General features: G+C 39.2%; 1 pseudogene; it reads left to right on the top strand.

Moving 5' to 3' along the window:
* Positions 1-13,946: 13,946 nt before the first annotated feature.
* LOC122114164 lies at positions 13,947-14,332 on the top strand (annotated as a pseudogene).
* The last annotated feature ends 3,945 nt before the right edge of the window (positions 14,333-18,277 follow it).

Below are 18,277 nucleotides of genomic sequence, written 5' to 3'. Positions count from 1 at the left end.
GTCGAAGAATGAACTTTACATCTTTGGTGCGGCGGGGGCCGGTTGGGGGGAGCGGGGAGGATTGGGGAAGGGTGGGGGGGGAGGATGGGGAGGGATGGGAAGGGGAAACAAAGGAGGAGGCTACAATGCTTGATAAGAGATGTCCTCATTATCTTGCCCACGTAATTGTAACCCCTCTGTACAGTATTTTCACAATAAAAAAAAACTTTATTAGAAATAAAATACAACACTTAATTTGAAACATGAAAAAAAGAGTGGAGTTGTACATGGAGCCTGTAGGGCTCTATACTCTCTATACTCACTTGCCTCCTGCAGAGAAGAGCTGCCACTCTCTTCCTGCTCCAAGAATATGGCAACCAGATACCAGGTTCTGAACTCACTTCCTGGCCTGCAGCGCTCCTGCCTTATTCACACCCACATTTCATCCTCCTGAGGCTAAATAGATGAGTTGGGGATATTATTCTACACCCTCTGCTTAGAAACTTAGTTTCCCACACTTATACACCCTCTTTAAAGAAATCTACCTCACCATATTGTCACATTTTATTGCTCCATTTATATATTACCATACATTACTGTCTATTACATTATATAATTCTGTAATATTGGTAATAGTACTAAGTATTCCTTGGATGTTTCCATAAATGAACTAAAATGTATTCTATTTATTCATATATTTTGTAGATTTTTTATTTCTCCTGTTTCCGATTTTTTATAAATATCTATAGTGAAGCAATTGGTTTTTAACAAAAATAGTGTCAATTGACACACTCAAAACCTTTTTGGCATACAACCCAAGTACTTATATTCATTAGCAATTCATACTTTTTTTGATCATTCATGGAACTTGAACTCAGGGCTAGCACTCTCCACTTTGAGCCACATGTTCACTTCTGGTTTTCCAGTGATAATTGGAGATAAAGAGTCTCATGGACTTTTCTGCTGAAATCCTAGATGTCTGAGTAGTTAGGATGTATAGGCATGAGCCACCTGTTCTTGAGCAAGTCACTCAGCTTGCCTCTGACATGGATTTTGTTTGATCTTCCTCAGTGGCCAAAAAGTCATTTCTAGAGTTCATAAGCAACATCTTGAGATCAAGGTACATAGAGAAATTCAGGCCACAAAATGCCCAACACAGAAACACATTTGTAAAGGGCTTGTAGTCCAAAGCCTTGAGCTTTGCTAAGCAATTCTTTTTTATTTTATTTTTATTTCCTTTTATTTTAAAGATGCTATACTGAGGGGTTACAGTTCTATGAGTAAGGCGATGAGTACATTACTTGTCAATCATTGTTACCCATTCCATTGTTGTTGTCCCACCATCCCTTCGCTCCCCAAACTCCCACACTCCATGAGCCATACACCTAGCCTTTTCTGTTTTAGTTTTGTCTATCAGATAGAGGTAAGACCATGTTCCATCTATCTATACCTCCCTTGTAGCCATAAGTATAAGATGGTAGCACAATGCCCAGATTTCATTCAGATAGCTTTGTGATAATGATTTGCCAATATAGCCTCAACTTCAATCCACTTATTTCCTTCTGTGACCTTTGGGGATTATAGGTAAAATGTTTAGTAATTGTTTAGTCTTGATATATCCACACGGTTCTAAAACCATTATTATTTTGAGGCCTGAGATCATGGTATTGATAAGTAGTTATGCATATCTAAATAATTTTTTCCAAGTTAAGATCTTCTTAGCCAAAATAAGCATGTGCTAAAGCCTAGTTTCTGAAGCTTTGTATGGATCCTTGTTACCTGACTAAAGTAGAGATTGCTAGTCAGAATATATAGGTGACTTCCTAATATTTGTGTGTCTGAACCCAAGTACCTGACAGGAACAACCTAAGGGAAGAAAGACAGTATTTATTTGGGCTTATAGTGCAAGAGATTTCCGTTCTCAATCCTTAGATTTCTCAGCCTATGGAGAGGCAGGACATCATGATGTGGGACTATCTAGTAGAAGCTACTCAACTTATGGCAAATATGAATCGAAAATTATATACGAAGAGGTGAAGGCAAGATTTGGGCCCAAGGACAGTCCCACCAATGTATTTCCTCCAACTAGGTGCTTTTACCACCTCCCAGTAACTCTACCCCATTGTTAACCCATCAAATGATGAATAAACACAGAATCCAGGAGTGTGAAGTAAGCAGAGAGGACAGAGCTAACTGAGAGAGCCCAGTAGTTCGCTACTTTTCACAGAATGCTGATCAATGTGAATGAGAGAAACCATGAGTTTGGCTGAAGAAAGGAAAGCTGATTGGCTGAGGGAAAATTCCCATGTTTGCTCCTTTGTACTATCTGACTGTACAGGTGGAAGAATTACTATCCCTGTGTTCTTGTTTGACTTCAGATTTGAAAACCTGGAAAATTGTTCTTATTTGCCTCCAATAATAAGATACATTGGATAAACATTATAATTAGCAACAATAGCCTTGGAAAAAGTTGTACTAATTATAGCAAGCCAGACACTAATAACACAGGATGTGCCTATAAACCTAGAAATAAATGCAATGGATAGTAAAAGACAAATAATTACATCTAGACATAATTTAACAATAGTCTAATCATTCACACAGTGAAAACAAAAGAGTATGTTCTCAGGAGCAGAACATAAGCATTCAATAGCTATGTACATATGAGCATATAAAATGATGCTTATCAAAGTGAGCTCCAAGACATGTGCTGTTTCCAGTTCTCTCTCTTTTCTTCTCTTTTTTCTTTTTTTTTATTGTGAAAATACCATACAGGGGGCCTACAATTACATGAGCAAGGTAATGAGTACATTTCTTATTGCCTCTTCCTTTGTTTCCCTTACAATCCCCTGCCCACCTCCCCCTCCTGCCCTGTTTCCCTCCTCCCCCCCCCTCCCCTGCCAAAGTTGTAAAAGTCATTTTTCGACATCATGTCCTGTACATCTCATTGCTGCGATGGGTCCAACTGTATCCCTATTTAAACAAATTGTTTTTTCCTTCCCCTCCACAAATTATACCAACATCAAATACAGTGAAATCGGGAGTTATACTGTCGGGGAGGGACATAACAAGCAACCCAGACAATCTTCTCTAGTGCCCCCAAGTCCAGCAATGCTTAAGGGCAGCTCACATAGCCAGAAGGGAGTTTTTAGTTCAGGGCTGTAACATTGTGGGAGGATAATGTGCATGTTGAAAGCAGCAATAAACTCCAACATCTTCTACCTCCACCCTGTTTTCATGTGAAATCTTTGCCTGAGCCCCCCCTCCGCTCACTGCCAAATCTATCCAGAACCTCAGAAAATTGGTTGAAAAGCTGATAGATCAGGAGTTGTAGAGACTGGCCTGGTTTCTGCAGGAACCGATCCCAATAGGTGTTTCCATTGCTATGCAAGAGGCTCTGACTAGACCTGCAGGAGATGAAGGCCGGCTCTCCCAGTGTGACAGGCAGGGAAAGTGGAGTCTGGGTCAGCACAACATCTCCACTGGATCCTGAAATAAGAATAAGACAGAAGTGCAAGGTTATGTACAAACATAGAAATGCATGCTTTTTATTTGTATTTTGATATATTACCTATTGTTCATATTTCATAGTTTGGCTTACAATATAAAATATTTCATATTAGAAATAAAGGTAGTTTTAAATATAAATGAGTATCCAAGAGTCAGCTACATTATTCTAACCAAGGAGAATCTTCACCAAGGCATAAGTTTAGATCCTTCTGAAATATTTCTCTATTTCCAGACCTAAATCTCACTTGCCCCATCATAGATAACAAGAACTGAACATCTAACACTTGCATAGGTCGCAACTGGCCCCTGAGGACATACCTTCCACCCACTCTTGCTCCTCATCTCCCTTTGCTCTTACCAGGAATCCAGAGCATTTACAGCTACAGGAGCTGAGAGAAGGACTTCATTTTTAGGAGTGAAATGAGGAGTCTTGACAGGTCAAGGCAAGTTCAGAGCTGAGCCTTTATTTCAGACTTAGAAAGGGAGGCTCTCATTAGGGAGCAATATGCAAAATAGCCAGGCGGAGAAACAGTGTGAGAAGAACCTAGGGGAGAGTAAGGCCTGACATCCCTTGGTAATAACCAATAAAAATCCATGATGTTTGCAGCACTGGGAAGACAGTCCCCACTATGAAAGTATGGTTTTGAAGAGACATATGCACCTACTACCCTAAATCAGCATCAGAGACCCAGTGATAGGTCAGTTTATGTCCAACACAGTCTCCAGGAAAGGAATAGATTTGGAGCTGATCTCCCCTGTACCTAATTCAGCTAGTCCAGAAAAAGACAGTGTCTACCTTCAGCAGCACTGATCCTCAAGGGAGTTGACCAATCAGTGCACAGAGATGAGCTACCTGAAGATGCAGCTGATAGCATATTTCCCATCTGTTCAGGGATGTTTGCTATAAGTGTTAGAAACTCTGATTCCTAGGAATTTCCTATTAAGATTTAGGATAAAAAATTGACAGGGAGAATAAAATTTTCTCTTACAGCCAGTGTCTTAATGGCCTTTATAATGAAAAAGAAAAATTATAGAAATGTTTATACATGAAAGTGTGAATATATATTCAATGTAACAATTTTTGTATCCACTAATACCTTGTTATTCTTCCACACCATATTTCTATAGCAAATTAATCTAATAATTCTTTAAAATTCTATCTTTGGAGTAATAGAAATCTGAAATTGATGAAGATGTACTGCACTCATACACTGATATGTAGACTTGATATGCCCTAGTGTAATTACTTGTACATAATTATATACATATACACATGATGAGTGTGTGTGTGTATGTATATATATATATATAATTCTGCTTTTTTTAAATTTAATTTAATTTTATTTGTGAACACACCGTACAGAGGGGTTACAATTACATGGGCAAGATAATGCATACATTTCTTACCAAGCATTGCAACCTCCTCCTTTGGTTTACCCTTCACATCCCTTCCCAGCCTCCCCCCTCCCCCCAATCCCAATCCTTCTCCTTCCCCCCCTTCCCCCCGCGCCCCCCCCCCCCCCGCACCGACGTTGTAAAGCTCGTTTTGGAAATGACAACTTGTACTTCTCATTGTTGCAACAGGTCCACCTGTATCCTTAAACAACTGGTTTTTCCCCATCTCCTCCACAAGTTATACTGACATCAAATATAATGAAAGCAGGGGTTATACTGTGGGGGAGGGACATACAAAGCAACAAAGGGATAATCTTATAAATGCGTTAGAAACACATGCATGAAAGAAAAAAACATTAAAATACATATCTAAGGGTTCATTTTCCTGACATCACATTATCTGACCTTTTCCGCTTGACTCATACATATACTAGATATTGCAAATAAGGGAAACCATGGGACCTATGTTTCTTTGGGCCTGGCTTACTTCACTTAATATAATTTTTTCCAAGTTTTTCCATTTCCTAACAAATGGGGCAATGTCATTCTTTCTGATGGAGGCATAGAATTCCATTGCGTATATATACACATTTTCTTGATCCATTCATTTACTGAGGGGCATCTGGGTTGGTTCCATATCTTAGCTATGGTACATAATGCTGCAATAAACATAGTTGTGCTGGTAGCTTTAGTGTGGTCTTGTTTGTAAACATTTGGGTAAATGCCCAAAAGTGGGATTGCTGGGTCATAGGGGAGTTCTATGTGAAGTCTTTTGAGAAACATCCATATTGATTTCCAAAGTGGTTGAACAAGTTTGCATTCCCACCAACAATGAAGTAAGGTTCCCTTCTGTCCACATCCTCTCCAGCATCTGTTGTTTTTACAATTCTTGATTTTAGCTATTGTAACTGGAGTGAGGTGGTATCACAATGTCCTTTTGATTTGCATTTCTTTTATGGCTAGGGAGGTTGAGCATTTCTTCATGTGTCTATTGGCCATCCTTCTTTCTTCTTCAGAGAAGCTTCTCTTTAAGTCTTTCGCCCAGTTATTTATTGGGCAGTTGTTTCTTTGAGGATTTGTTGTTGGGGGGTTTAATTTTTTGAGTTCCAAGTATATTTTAGATATGAGACCCTTGTCCGTTGTATGGCTAGTAAAGATCTTCTCCCAATCCGTGGGCTTTCTATTGATCTTGCTAGCTATGTCATTTGCCCTGCAGAAGCTTTGCAACTTCATGCAATCCCATTTGTCCAACCTTTCTTTGATTTGTTGTGTTTTCGGGTCTCTATTCAAAAACTTTCGGCCTGAGCCAAGGAGACCTAAGGTTTCTCCTATTCTGTCCTGTAATGTTTTCAGAGTGCCTGCTTTGACTTCAAGGTCTTTGATCCATTTGGAGTTGATTCTGGTGCAGGGTGATATATAAGGATCTAGCTTTAGTTTTCTATATGTAGTTAACCAATTTTGCCAGCACCATTTACTGAAGAGGCTGTCTTTCTTCTATTCTATTGTTTTAGCTCCCTTATTGAAGATTAGATGGTTATAGGTCTGTCGGTTCATTTCTGGGTTTTCAATTCTATTCCATTGGTCCTGAGGTCTGTTCTTATGCCAATACCAAGCTGTTTTGATTACTATGGCTTTATAGTAGAGTTTGAAATTTGGTATTGATATTCCTCCAGCAGTGTTCTTTCCGTTGAGGAGCGTTTTTGCTATTTGGGGTCTTTTATTGTTCCATATGAATTTTTGGATTGCCTCTTTTATTTCCTTGAAGAATGAGGTTGGAATTTTGATAGGTATTGCGTTGAATTTGTAGATAGCCTTGGGAAGTATTGCCATTTTCATGATGTTAATCTTTCCAATCCAGGAGCATGGGAGGTTTTGCCATTTTTTAAGTTCTGTGTTGATTTCCTTTTTCAAGATTTTAAAGTTTTCATCATAGAGGTCCTTCACTTCTTTAGTTAAGTTAATTCCTAGGTATTTTATTTTTTGTGGGGCTATTACAAATGGAGTTGCTTTCCTAATTTCAGCCACACTTTTCTCATTGTTGGCATACAGAAAAGCCATTGATTTTGGGGGGTTAATTTTATACCCTGCTACTTTGCCAAACTTTTGTATCAGCTTGAGTAATTTGGGAGTGGAGTCTATGGGAGTCTTTAAATACAAGATCATGTCATCTGCAAAGAGGGAGAGTTTTATTTCTTCTTTCCCTATTTGAATCCCCTTTATTTCTGCATCTTGTCTTATTGCTGTAGCTAGGCATTCTAATACTAGATTGAAGAGAAGTGGAGAGAGTGGACATCCTTGTCTTGTTCCTGAGTTAAGAGGAAATGGCTTTAGTTTTTCACCATTGAGTATAATGCTGGCTGTAGGTTTGTCATATACAGCCTTTATTGTATTGAGGAATGTTCCATGAATTCCTAATTTTTCCAAAACCTTCATCATGAAGGGGTGTTGGATCTTGTCAAATGCTTTTTCTGCATCTATTGAGATAACCATGTGGTTCTTATTCTTGCTCCTATTGATGTGATGAATAATATTAATTGATTTGCGTATATTGAACCAGCTTTGCATCCCTGTTTGATCGTGGTGTATGATTTTTTGGATGAATAGTTGAAGTCAATTGGCCAAAATTTTGTTGAGAAGTTTTGCATCAATATTCATCAAAGAAATGGGTCTATAGTTCTCTTTCTTTGATGAGTCCCTGCCTGGTTTTGAGATGAGGGCTATGATGGCTTCATAGAATGTGTTCAGTAGTGAGCTTTCTCTTTCAATTTCGTTGAAGAGTTGGAGGAGTATTGGTGTGAGCTCTGCTTTGAAGGCCTTGTAAAATTCCGCTGTAAAACCATCTGGTCCTGGACTTTTCTTAGCTGGGAGGTCTCTTATTGCTGTTTCTATTTCAATGCTTGATATGGGCCTATTAAGATAGTTTAACTCATCTTGGTTTAGTTTTGGCATGTCAATATTTGCTAGGAAGAGGTCCATTTCTGTCAAGTTCTCAAACTTATTAGCATAAAGTTTTGAGAAGTATTCCCTTATAATGTTCTGAATCTTGGTTGTTTCCGTGGTGATGTTTCCATTCTCATCTCTGAGTTTATTAATTTGGGTGTGTTCTCTTCTTTTTCTGATAAGATTTGCTAAGGGTCTGTCAATTTTGTTAAGTTTTTCAAAGAACCACTCTTTGTTTTGTTGATTCTTTCTATAGTTTTTTTGGATTCTAATTCATTTAATTCTGATTTAATTTTGATTATTTCTTTCCCTCAACTGGATTGGGGTTTATTTTGCTGCTCTTTTTCAGGGAGGTTTAGATGTGTCATTAAATTGTTAGTTTCAGATCTCTCCAATTTTTTGATGTAGGAGCTCAGAGCTATAAACTTGCCTCTGAGTACTGCCTTTGCTGTGTCCCAGAGGAACTGGTAATTTGTGTGTTCATTTTTGTTGAATAGCATGAGCATTTTAATTTCCTTTCTAATCTCTACCATGACCCACTCATGGTTCAGCAGTGTCTTGTTCAGCCTCCATATGATGCCGGACTTCCTTTGATGGCTTTTGGTGTTGAGTTCTAATTTTATTCCCTTGTGGTCAGAGAGGATGCAAGGTATAATTTCAATGTTTCTGAATTTAGACAAGTTTGCTTTGTGGCCTAAAATGTGGTCTATTTTAGAAAACGTTCCATGTGCTGCTGAGAAAAACGTGTATTCTGATGTTGCTGGGTGAAATGTTCGGTAGATGTCTGTTAAGTCTAGTTGATCTATGCAGCTGTTTAGATCTGCGGTTTCTCTGTTGAGTTTTTGCCGAGTTGACCTATCTAGTGGGGAGAGTGGTGTGTTAAAATCCCCAACAATTAATGTCTTTGGATCTATATGGGATTTGAGGGAAAGTAGTGTTTCTTTGATAAATTTGGGTACTCCATTGTTTGGCGAATAGATATTTAGAATTGTAATATCCTCCTGAAGGAGAGATCCTTTAATTAGTATGTAGCAACCTTCTTTATCTCTTCTCACGAATTGTAATTTGAAGTCTATTTTATCTGATATTAGGATTGCAACTCCCGCCTGTTTATGGGGTCCGTTTGCTTGGTAGATTTCGTTCCAGCCTTTCACATTGAAAATGTGTTTGTTTTTACGGGCAAGATGTGACTCCTGCAGGCAGCAGATAGAAGGGTCTTGTTTTTTGATCCAACTAGGCAGTCTATGTCGCTTAATTGGAGAGTTCAATCCGTTAACGTTAAGAGATAGGACTGAGAGGTATTTGGGAGTTCCTGCCATGTTATCCACCTTCTTGGGGGCTGCAAAAACTGGGTTCTTCCTATGGTTCTTGGATTCTCAGTTTGGGTGCAGTTTCTTGGCCTTTATTGTGGTCTTGTTGGTTTTCTATGTGTAGGACATCTTTAAGAATCTTTTGTAGGGCTCGTTTGGTGGAGATGTGTTGTTTCAATTTTTCTTTGCTATGGAAGGTTTTTATTTGGCCGTCAGTTATGAAGGAGAATTTAGCTGGGTACAGTATTCTTGGTTGATAGTTGTTTGTTTTTAGGGCATGGCATACATCATTCCAGGCTCTTCTTGCTTTAATTGTCCCTGCTGAGAAATCTGAGGTGATTCTAATTGGTTTCCCTTTATAGGTGATTACCCTTTTCTCCTTGACAGCTTTAAGGATCTTTTCCTTGGTCTGAGTTGATCCTGTGTGGATTATAATGTGATGGTGGGATGTCCTATTCTGGTTTGGTCCATTTGGGGTTCTAAATGCTTCTTGTATCTGAATAGGCCTATCTTTTAGTATGTTTGGGAAGTTCTCTGTTAGGATCCTGTTAAACAAATTTCCTAGACCATTAACTTCTGTTTCTAGGTGTTCCTCTACACCCATTATCCTTAGATTAGTCCTTCTGATGGTGTCTTCCAGGTGTTGGATAGATCTATCATATTTCTTGGACTTGTCTTGGATGGTTGTATGTTCTTTCTCAATAATATCTAGGCTGTCTTCAATCCCTGAGATTCATCTTCTGCATGGTCTAACCTGCTGTCAAGACTCTCTAGTTTGTTTTTTATCTCTTTTCCTTCTAATTGGTCAGCTTTGATGGCTTCAAGTTCTTTGTTGAAGCTCTGTTTTAGGTCTTGTATGAATTTCTTTACTTCCTTAATTTGGTGTTCAGTGTCTGTTCTCAAATCACTTAGTCGATCGGTTATGGTTTCTTTGGACTCCCATTCCTTCTGTTGGGTTCCATTCAGCATTCCCTTTGTGGTCTCCCTGACTTCCTTCAGCTTTTGTTAATGGATTCCATGAATGCCTTTAGTGATCTTTGTGTGTTCTCTATCTGGTCTCTCAATTCCTGTATTACTCTTTGATTAGCTTCCTCCCGTTCGTGGTATTCCTGTAGTTCTCTTTCCTCCCATTCGTGGGATTCCTGCAGTTCTCTTTGAGTGTTCTCAGCCTGCTCATGCTATTCCTCCCTTTCTCTTTGAGTATTCTCAAGTTGTTCACACAAATCCTGTATCAGTTTTTGAGTAGCTTCCTGACGCTTATGATATTCCTGTATAAGCTTTTGGGATGCCTCCTCTCTCTTCCTTTCACGCTCATACAGAGTCCTTTGTAAGTTGTCAAACTTCTCATTTATCATGTTTGCCAGCAGTGTTTGTAGAGCTATTTGGGAACTCTCCTCTGGATTATTCATTATCTGTTCTGACCCCTGGTTATCAAGATTGGGAATTGAGATATCCGGATTTGCCATTTTTCTTGTGTTTTTCCGGCTTACTCTGCCCATTTGAGATGAATAGCACCAGTTTTGTGCTAGAACACTATCTTAAGGCAACCATCAATCAAAGTTTGCATTTGTACAGTCAATAGTCTACAGATACAATCTAGTTCAACAGATACATCTATTCAACATCAAACAACTTTATGTTAATGGGCTTTGAACTGCAGAGAAGAATTTGGAAAAGCAGAAATTATTAGGGTTAGGGAGAGTTGTGGGTAAAAAATAGGAATAGATTGGTGTGGGGAGGCACAGGGAGAGTTAACTATGTCCTAATCCCAATGCAGGAAATAGGTTGGGTAGGATGCAAGTAGAGAGAGAGAGAAAAAGAAGAAAGGGAAAGGGAAATGAAAAGAGACCAGAAAAAAATAGAAACGTAAAAATTAATATTATTATGGAGATTAAAAGACCATCTATTTAGAGAGGAATGTGAGTATATTAATAGAAAGGAAGGGACATAGAGGAGAAGTGAAAAACTTAAAAAAATGCTTAAAATATTATATAGGTATAAAGAGGTAGTACTGCTATTAAGGAATTTAAGTCTCAGAGGTTTTGAATTGAGTAATAAATTTGTGGATTAAGTGTGTACACAATGGGGGATAGGGTCTACTTGTTAACTACGGGTTTATCTGATGATGTGCAGGACAAGAGTTAAGTCACATAAGGAAGATCAAAAGAGAGGAAAAAGTGAAAAGGGTAAGAAAGGGAGAAAAAAAAAGATCAGAAGTTCAGTAGAGCTAGACAAAAAAACAAAAAGATAGTTAAGAAAGAAAGAAAATGACAAAGAAGACAAGAAAAGAAAGAAAACGCACATTCATGTATTCCTAAAATAAAAATTATAAGAGGAAAAAAAAGTTACTGGAAAACAATTATTTTTTCAAAAAAGGCAAAAATTAAAGATTAATAAAATTTTTAGAAAAGGAAAAAAAAATTTATATATATAAGGTACCAAAAAAAAGAAAAAAAAAGAAATGAAGAGGAAGAAAAAAAAAAAAGTTCTTTGATTTTTTTTTGATTTTTTTTGGGAGGGGTGGGAAGAATCCTGTATCTCCCTTTTGTCTGTAACCAGCCTCTTGTTGGAGTCTCTGGTCAGCTTGAGGTCCTGTGGCTTGACTGGTCTCTTAAGTCAGTTTGTTGGAACAGTCAGAAAAATGCTCTGCTTTACCCAAGATTTTGAGATCCCCCTCCCAGATTAGTTTACTGGGAGGGTGATCTGCTTTGAGAATCACAAAAGAGGGGGATGCAGTGTTGAGGCTAGGTTCTGGGTAGAGTTGAGTCCTTTCAACAATCAGTAGTTTTTCCCTGGGGCTGTTTTGTGAAAAAACTCACAGAGCCCAGCCTGGAGCCATTCTCAGGGTTTCTGTTTTTCAATTGATTGTTGAGGCTGCTAGATGGAGGGGCAGCCTCTGGCTCTGGTTACCCAGTGAGGAAAGCCACTCCAATGGCTGGCGCCTGAGCTGGGTGACTTTTCCCTGGATGGAGCTGAGTCTGGCAAGTCACTCGCTGTTAAGTTCTTGTGACCTGCTTAATGGCTCGTTTTATTCCAAGGCCTGAGTTGGAGCTGGCAGCTCCTCCGAGCTTTGTCGGTATCCAAGATGGAGATCACCGGTGCTGGGGGGGGTGAGGGGTGGCCTTCCCTCATCTGCTCCCAGAGAAGGAGTGAGGACGTCGGGCTTCTACTCACGCCCAGTCTTGGATCCTGGGTCGTCTCTTGTCTGCAAAGTGCAGGATGAAGATGTCCGCTCCTTGTCGGTTCTTGCTGGTGTTGAGTAGAATCCGCTCACCTGCTGTGTCTGGCTCCTTCGTCTTGGACTCTCTGTGTGAGCGCTCAGGTATGGCCCTGGCTGCGATCTCCGCCGCGACCCTGCCGCTGCCGCTGCGGCGGCTGCTGGCAAGCGCTCAGATGTGTCTTCTTGCCTTGGCTTTCCCTCTCTTGTCTAACTCTCTGTCCTGTGATGGCATACTTGGTGTGATTCTCTGGCTTAGGACTGTTCACTGGAACACTAAAACTGCTTTCTATGCGAGACCTTGTTCAGATTCCAGCTTCTCCTCCGCCATCTTCCCAGAACGCCCATAATTCTGCTTATTTTAAACTAACATACAGTCTTTAAAGGTCTTCAGTCCCAATCCAAAACAACCTGTTTCTGCTTATTTGTCTCAGAGATTTGTCTCTAGTTCCTATCTCCAAAGATTCTGGACTTGTTGTAAGGCAGAACATCACCTGGCAATTATGAGCAAATAGAGAAGAAGGCTAGTGCTGATGCCACAATGTAACCAATTTAGCCCTGCAAAGAGGTTTCTTGTGGGAAATTGTTAGACCATTGGCTGTCCATTCCTTGAGAGTATTAAAACTGCTCTCATGAAATGAGTCACATAATTTTCACTTGTTTTAATGTGAAGACAGCCATATGCTTGTCCATCTCAACTTGTAGCTGTTTTTCTATTTATAAATATTATTGTGACACAGACAGGACTGGCCTTGCCTGAGTACAGGAAGATGAGTTTTACTGCATCTAGGAAATTTTGCACCTAAAATTCTGAGTTAAAAAACTCTTCTTCATTCAGAGCTTAGGTCAATTCCTATTTTATAATAAAGGACTGGCACAGGGCTCTGTGTGTGTGTGTGTGTGTGTGTGTGTGTGTGTGTGTTCATTTATCTGTATGTGTAAGAGAGATACAGAGACAGAGAAAGAGATAGAGAAACAAATTCTGAGAAATATGATTTAAATAAAAATGCTTTTAAATGTGTTGAGGAGTAAGATCATATCTGTAGTATCTGTTATACTCATCTCCTGAACACAAATTCCTAAACCTAACAGGGATCACTTGTTACCTCACTAGATCTGAGGTGATTTTGTAATTTTGAATTTGTAGCTGCTGCTGATTCTGATTTCTGGACAAATTCTGAGTAGAAAAGAAAATAATATTGCATCTGTGTTTAGTTGTGTTACTTCCTATGTGTCAAGAAGGAGTTTTGTTGGAGAAGTGTTCCTTATATATGACTACAAATACTTCATTTTGCATTGACTGAGTTTGACTGAAACTCTTGCTATGGGCGATGCCTTCCTGTACATATTCTGTGAGTTGGACCACGACCTCACTGGGTCATCAGCTGTGAACTGTTCTTATCACAGTCTCTTCTGGAAGTATATTTCCCAAACCCTGATGAGATCATTTCTAATCTCCGAGATTAGAAGTCATAAAAGATTCAATCCTATTCAAACATAACCTTCAAAGAAACAGAAGGGCAGAGAGGAGAGTGAAGAAATTTAGAACTTCAGGTCTGCGCAAGCCGGGGAGGCTGGGCGGTCAGTGTGTAACTATGGAACCTGATGGTACTATGAGCTGGGCTCTGTAGGCATTCGCTTCTGCCAGGAATGTAACAACATGCTGTACCCCAAGGAAGACATGGAAAACCGCATCCTGCTGTGTGCGTGCCGGAACTGTGACTACCAGCAGGAAGCAGACAGCAGCTACATCTAACGTTAACTAACGTCTAACGTCAAACACAAAGTGCACTAGCTGACCCAGATCATCGCTGACGTGTCCCAGGACCTCACTTTGCCTTGGACCGAAGACCACCCATGCCAGAAGTGTGGTCACAAGGAGGCAGTGTTCTTCCAGTCACACAGGGCCCGGGCTGAGGATGCCATGCGCCTGTACTATGTGTGCACTGCGGCCACCACTGCACCGAATGAGCATCCCTAACTCCCCCTGTAACAAATGCCAGGTTCTGTGCCCATGAAAAGAAGAAATTTAGAACTTGATACACATTTCTTGTTTTCACTTGTGCTTTTATTATCTCTCTGTAGTTGTGCAAAAAAAGAGCATTACCATTAAACATGTCAGTTTATAAATAAAATGCATCTTGAATAATGTCACTCTTTTATCTTTCTACTCTGTCCTTCTCTATCCAACCCCTTCCCTCCAGAAACATTTCCATGTATAAAATACATATTAGATTATTAAATATGAATTTATGGCTCTATATATGTATGGTACATGGAAGACACTTTTGATACTATTCTTGAAAATACTGAAGTAATATGGGTCACTATTTTATATGTACCTGTTATACAGTCCCATAAGTGTCCTAAATGTATTTTATTTATTCACATTTTTCATACTTTTTTCTGTGTGTGTATTTATTTAACTGTGCCACAAGCCAAGGGTGCTTTGACCATCTAAACTCTGAATAAACAATAGAAAAAAATGTTGTCCAATCATTCTAAAACAAGGCACAAATTTATATTATTTCTCCTTTGTATTTCCTCAAGTTACTATAAAACTATAAAATCATTATTTCATTCTCCCTTTATCATGTGAACTGCAGGACAGACAAAACTGGTACTAAATAAAACAAGGTGAAGGAAGCTGGATGTTGTGTAGGTGTGAAAGCCACTTGGTAAACTTAGGGGACACATTAATAGATTGACAAAGAGACGCCCCAAAAGCATTGACACAAGTAGGGTTGAAAGAAGCCAGATTCTAAGAATAACCCCTGAAATTTTCATGATGTATGCTCCAGGGCTGGCTTCAGCAAATGTGGCCATGTGGGTTGTGAATTTCCAGTCCACACAGACTCAGGCACCAGAATCCATGGAAGAATTTGGAATAATGATCTCAAACCAGAGCTGTGGGCAGGCTTACATTTCATGGGTTGTGAGTTTCTGCCTGACAGATGAAGCTGCTGATCTGTGGGAAGGAGGATACTGGAAGACTTTCCTGTGGGGATATTCCTGGGAGAAGGAAGTACAGCTCAGAAGGAAAGTGTTAATGGTCTGGGCCATGAACCTGAATGAGGTCTGGAACAAGTTTCTATATCATCAGAAGAAAAGCTACATAAACTTTTGAGAGGAAATATAATGAAAAAGGATAAAGATAACAGGAGCTGAATATTCATCCACTGCTGAATGGAAATTTTTTTTTAAATTTTATTTTATTTTATTTGAGAACATACTGTACAGAGGGGTTACAATTACATGGGCAGGATAATGCATATATTTCTTACCAAGCATTGCAGCCTCCTCCATTGTTTACCCTTCACCTCCCTTCCCAGCCTCCCCCCTCCCCCCCACCCAATCCTTCCCTCCCTCCCCCCCCCCACACTGACATTGTAAAGCTCGTTTTTGACATGACATTTTGTACTTCTCATTGTTGCAACAGGTCCACCTGAATCCTTAAACGACTTGTTTGTCCCCATCTCCTCCACAAGTTATAATGACATCAAATATAGTGAAAGCGGGGGTTACACTGTGGGGGAGGGACATACAAAGCAACAAAGAAATAATCTTATAAATGCGTTAGAAACACATGCATGAAAGAAAAAGAATCATTAAAATACATATTTAAGGGATCGTTTTCCTAACATCACATTATCTGACCTTTTCCGCTTGACTCATACATATACTAGATATTGCATATAAGGGAAACCATGGGACCTATGTTTCTTTGGGCCTGGCTTACTTCACTTAATATAATTTTTTCCAAGCCTTTCCATTTCCTACCAAATGGGGAAATGTCATTATTTCTGATGGAGGCATAGAATTCCATTGCGTATATATACCACATTTTCTTGATCCATTCATCTACTGAGGGGCATCTGGGTTGGTTCCATATCTTAGCTATGGTACATAATGCTGCAATAAACATAGTTGTGCTGGTAGCTTTAGTGTGGTCTTGTTTGTAAACATTTGGGTAAATGCCCAAAAGTGGGATTGCTGGGTCATAGGGGAGTTCTATGTGTAGTCTTTTGAAGAACCTCCATACTGCTTTCCAAAGTGGTTGAACAAGTTTACATTCCCACCAACAATGAAGTAAGGTTTCTTTCTGTCCACATCCCCTCCAGCATCTGTTGTTGTTAGAGTTCTTGATTTTTGCTGTTCTAACGGGAGTGAGGTGATATCTCAATGTTGTTTTGATTTGCATTTCTTTTATGGCTAGGGATGTTGAACATTTTTTCATGTGTCTATTGGCCATCCTTCTTTCTTCTTCAGAGAAGTTTCTCTTTAAGTCTTTCACCCACTTATTTATTGGGCAGTTGTTTCTTTGAGGATTTGTTGTTGGGGGGTTTAATTTTTTGAGTTCCAAGTATATTTTAGATATGAGACCATTGTCCGTTGTATGGCTAGTAAAGATCTTCTCCCAATCCGTGGGCTTTCTATTGATCTTGCTAGCTATGTCATTTGCCCTGCAGAAGCTCTGCAACTTCATGCAATCCCATTTGTCCAACCTTTCTTTGATTTGTTGTGTTTCCGGGTCTCTATTCAGAAAATTTCGGCCTGAGCCAAGGAGACCTAGGGTTTCTCCTATTCCATACTGTAATGTTTTCAGAGTGTCTGTTTTGAGTTCAAGGTCTTTGATCCATTTGGAGTTGATTCTGGTGCAGGGTGATATATAAGGATCTAGCTTTAGTTTTCTACATGTAGTTAACCAATTTTGCCAGCACCATTTACTGAAGAGGGTGTCTTTCGTCCATTGTATTGTTTTAGCTCCCTTATCGAAGATTAGATGGCTATAGGTCTGTAGGTTCATTTCTAGGTTTTGAATTGTATTCCATTGGTCCTGATGTCTGTTCTTATGCCAATACCAAGCTGTTTTGATTACTATGGCTTTATAGTAGAGTTTGAAATTTGGTATTGATATTCCTCCAGCAGTGTTCTTTCCGTTGAGGAGCGTTTTTGCTATTCGGGGTCTTTTATTGTTCCTTATGAATTTTTGGATTGCCTCTTCTATTTCCTTGAAGAATGAGGGTGGAATTTGGATAGGTATTGCGTTGAATTTGTAGATAGCCTTGGGAAGTATTGCCATTTTCACGATGTTAATCTTTCCAATCCAGGAGCATGGGAGGTTTTGCCATTTTTTAAGTTCTGTGTTGATTTCCTTTTTCAAGATTTTAAAGTTTTCATCATAGAGGTCCTTCACTTCTTTAGTTAAGTTAATTCCTAGGTATTTTATTTTTTGTGGGGCTATTACAAATGGGGTTGCTTTCCTAATTTGCTGAATGGAATTTAAAATGCTACAGCAATGTTAAAATGTCCTTGAAATTGGGTAACAAGTTTGACAAAAAATGTCCTTATTACCTTGTTTATGTAACTATAACCCCTCTGTACATCACCGTGACAATAAAAACTATGAACTTGGACAGTGCTTTCTAAAGTCGAAATCTCTATTAAAATACATTTCAAAAAACAAATGGGCGTTTATCCCAGAGTAATGCATTTCATTTTCACATAGAAACTTGTAAAGAAATAGTCTTAGAATCCTTATCAGTAGTAAAACTAAGAATCTTCCCAAGTATCCCTAACTGATAAAAAAAAAAAAAAAAGAAAATGTGTTTCTTCAACCAAAGCATTCTATTCAATATACACAGGAGCTAAATTATCATATACATTGTCTGGATGAACCATAAGAAAGCTATACTGAATAATACAGCCAATCTTAAAACGGGACTTTTTTATATTTTCTTTTTATGAAGTGTTGGCCAGGGCTGAGGGATTGGAAAAAGGGAATTCTGTGGCTCATGGACAGCCCCAGGAGTCTGTGGCATTGGTAGGGAACAGTTCCTCCATGATAGTGTTGACAACAGAGAAACCCAAATATAGGGTACCTATATATTCTCAACATTCACACATACATGTAGGCTGCTCATGC

The sequence above is a fragment of the Dipodomys spectabilis genome, unplaced genomic scaffold (assembly GCF_019054845.1).
Source record: "Dipodomys spectabilis isolate Male_0828 unplaced genomic scaffold, ASM1905484v1 ptg000106l, whole genome shotgun sequence".
Classification (NCBI taxonomy): Eukaryota; Metazoa; Chordata; class Mammalia; order Rodentia; family Heteromyidae; genus Dipodomys; species Dipodomys spectabilis.
Note: the sequence above shows the minus strand (reverse complement) of the source record. Positions and strands in the feature narration are given on the sequence as shown.